The sequence below is a fragment of the Helobdella robusta genome (assembly GCF_000326865.2).
Source record: "Helobdella robusta unplaced genomic scaffold HELROscaffold_285, whole genome shotgun sequence".
In the NCBI taxonomy this organism is placed as follows: Eukaryota; Metazoa; Annelida; class Clitellata; order Rhynchobdellida; family Glossiphoniidae; genus Helobdella; species Helobdella robusta.
The window spans coordinates 5,526-5,886 of record NW_008704455.1 but is presented as its reverse complement, the minus strand read 5'-3'; positions in this window follow the sequence as shown (position 1 = coordinate 5,886).

Here is a 361-nt window from a genome sequence, read left to right as displayed (position 1 = left end):
TTCTTCCTAAATCAAACTCGCTTAATGAGAGAATATTTTTATACTTCAGCAACAACTTTCTCAAGTTACCACGAATATTATTTGGAACACTGGAATGTACCTCATCAACTATTGTTTTTATAGTCTCATCATATTCTTTGGTGGGCTTGTTATTTGATTCTTGAACTTCATCATCAACTACAACTACTTCATGTAATTTGGTGATTACTTGATCCTTAGGTATTTCAACTTTCTCATCAGATATGTTACATACTCTAATACTCGTAGACGGTTTATTGACATCAATTAATGATCTCGCAGTTAACAAATTGTTTTTGATTTTATTTATGCTAGTTGACCATGCTGTATTCTGTCCTANAGG